Below are 3365 nucleotides of genomic sequence, written 5' to 3'. Positions count from 1 at the left end.
AGAGCAGGCAAAACAGAGGGGGAACACGTCCTTTGCTGAAATGGCTCATAGAAGGATGTCCCCACGCATAAGGGCTAACAGGGAGGCATCCCTAGACCCTAACACTACAGGAAGGAGCCAGGAAAACCACACTCCGTCAGGAAACACGGAGATGAGTTCAGAGGGGTTGGAAAACTCCATAGGTGGTAGGTCAACCAGGCATAGCAATCAACAGAGTTCTGACTTCTCAAGCCTAAGAGACGGGCAGGAAAGTCAAACAGAAGTCACAAGACAACCACAGGGCAATTCACCTAGTGTGGGAAGCAACGGGGAAAACACTACAGTTTCCCCAGGTCCGAGAAGGTCGCTCAGGGTCAAAGGCCCTCCCAAATACCTTGCAGATTACGTAAGGTGAGCATGTTAATTGCAATAACTGAACTAGAGGTTCTGGCTGGTTGACTCGACGTAAACGATGTTGGGGCTATTGGGTCTCTGTACGATGGAACAGTCCCACATCTTACACACACCGTGTGACTTAACTCAACAGTTAATTATATAACCATCACTATGATGGCGTCCATGTGGGCGCCGTACTATTTCATCTAGGGGGGAGGGGTGTTGTGTCCTGAGCCTGCAAAAGCAGGCTCGGGACGTTGCAAGAGTCCCGGGCATTTGCAAAAGCTGCCCGGGACCAGACTGAGTGGCGCCGGCCTTGCGCGCATGTGCAAGGCGGGAAAAGACTGCCTTGTGATTGGTTGGAATTGCCCGGGGATCAGAAGGTATAAATAGAGGCCTGCGTGCCTCTGCTCGGGTTGTTCGTAGATTGGAAGCAGAGAATAAAGACTTGTTAGAAATGCTTCGTCTCAAGTGCCATTATTCTCCGGACTTAACAGTATAAGTAACCAATGAATGGAAGAACATCAATGGCTAGACCCTTATTCTATGGTTCAGATGGCAATGTGTTCCCTGCTCTAATTGCAGGAATAATTCTCCAAGGTGCTTCTGAAGAATTTCCCATGATCTGCCTGATGTGTTTTAAGTGGAAATGTCAGAGACCAAACATAGATTGCTCGCCACATGCACATGTGCTGTACCCAAAACTATGGTCCTTGAGGTTGGATGTGGTTGTATTGCTGTAACATGTGAAAGCCCCTCCAAATACTAATCAGAAGTTTGTCTTCATCACAGACATTGACTTGGTGATGAATGGCAGAGGGACCTATTTCAAGTAGTCGTTAAAGCTGTTTTTCCCCCTTGCCAATGCCACTGTTTTTGTGTCTAGGTGGTACAGATGTAATTTCACTGCTGAGAAGTATTCTGAGCCCATTCCCGTTGGGTCTGCGATTGAACAAGCTAGAGGCCATGGTGTGGAGTAAACATAAGATCCATCTGCTTAAGCTAAGCATGGAGCAAGGTTACAGGGAAAGCCTTCAGTTCTTACAAGCAGTGCCTGGGATCATCCTCAAATTCCAGCACAAGAGGCCTTTCCGGTGCCTTGTGCAGCTGGATACAGGTAAATCTCTCTATATTTAGCTGGGATCTTTGGGCTCTTTATTCAAGGCTTTTATGTCTTATTTGAGACTGGTATTCCCATCTCAAATGGGATCCCAGTTAGATGTTCAGATAACATTACAATTAGATGTTGAAGTCATTTTACTGGCTTTCAGTTAGCTTTTGCCAATTTGTCCCCTTCCAAACTCCCCAATTTTAGGTAGCAGTGTTCCACATCATGGCAAAGGGACCACCATGGGAAAGGAAGGAACATGGTTGGTATAATAAACTGCAGGTCACAGGTTATGATGTAAAGTAGGGGTCCCCAACCCCCAGTCTATGGACCAGTACCGGGCTGCAGCATGCCAGCAACCGGTCCGCACAAACAAGCAAAGCCCCATCCACGGAATGCAGGCAGCACACAAAACCACGCACCCTCCGGTCCGCGAAATCGGTCCCTGGTGCCCAAAAGGTTGGGGACCTCTAATGTAAAGAGTCTTAGGCTGGGGAACTCCTGTCAGTTCTTCATTAAATGTATGAATGATCCAACCAGATCTAGTGAAGCAGGAAAACAGGATTCCTACTCTGGAGCCTTTGAATATCTAATTATTTATCCCCCTTGCCTCTTTTGTAGCTGGTGGCAAAGTTTCACACTGATTATCTCACCATAGCAGACACATCCAGAAAGAAACTGTGGTATTCCAAGATCCCTGAGAGTGTTCATCATAAAAAGTGGGAACAGAATCGCGCTCAGATCTCAGATTTAATCCCAAGGTGAAGTTACTTCTGAAAATGGAATCCAGCCTATAGAGGGAACAATATCCCTATTTTTGTAAGGCCTTTAAAAAAAATGCAATGTTAACCTAACATTCGGATGCTTGGTGTTAATAACTAAATGAGATTGTATTAAAAGGAGCTTTGGAAATTAGTTCCTCAGACCGGAGCAGGCTAAATGTCTATTTGATTAGAATGAGGCATAGGAGATATCATGAATTATTCAAACCTTTATAATATTAGCATTTCTTTTGTGCTACTTAAGAAGGGGCACCTGGCATGTGGTTCAACTACAGGGTTCTTAGAAAAGAGTAGTGAAAATGGTATTTTCTTTTGCGTTACACAGCATCTTTTTAAAAAATTTCTGTTTGTGGGTAAACCAATCAATCAATGGATATGGGCAGGTAAGACGAGGTGATTGGTGGTGCCAAGGACAATGTCCATAAGAATATTGATGTCTCCAGCTTTAAAACCTATGGAAAGCAGAGCATTTACATTTGTTGCAGCTTTTCTTTCAGGGACCGATAGAAGGCAAATTAGAATGTAATGAGAGCTTGCCTAGTGATCTTCAGTAGATGGCCAAGTGGCCTAATATCCATTCAATTCTAGGGTACTAAAGTGAAAGTGTGTGTATGTGTGAAAAGCACTACAAACCTAATTCTTGTATTCATAATAACTCCTGACCCGAACATGCACACACAGCCACTTCCTTCATCTAAAAGATGGTTGATTCTCTCTGTGTATAAGATACATGCAGTTAGAGAAATATATTGTCTATAATTTTGCACTTGGCAGACAGGGTTTAAGCTGAAAGACAAGTAGCTTGAAGTTTGGGGCCTGTGTTGTAGAAATACCAAGAAAATGGCCCCTTTGTTGGACTTTCTCTGCAAGGATTACAGACTCCTGGGATGGGTCTTAGTAAGTGTAGCGCTACCTCTTCAGAGGCCGCCAATGCCCAGGCCCTCCCGGCCACAACCCCCCTTGTCCAGCCTTGCGGTAATGTTCTTTAGAGATCGGTGAGATGTCTTACAACGGAACTCAGGCAGCATTGATGGGTGGCAGGCTCTTCTTGCTGAAGCAGGACTTTCAGGCACGAACTTAACCGGTCACAATGGTTGATG

The sequence above is a fragment of the Protobothrops mucrosquamatus genome, unplaced genomic scaffold (genome assembly GCF_001527695.2).
Source record: "Protobothrops mucrosquamatus isolate PMUCROS unplaced genomic scaffold, P.Mucros_1.0 scaffold4452, whole genome shotgun sequence".
NCBI classification, from domain to species: domain Eukaryota; kingdom Metazoa; phylum Chordata; class Lepidosauria; order Squamata; family Viperidae; genus Protobothrops; species Protobothrops mucrosquamatus.
The sequence above is the reverse complement of the archived record's forward strand: the minus strand, read 5'-3'. Positions refer to the sequence as shown.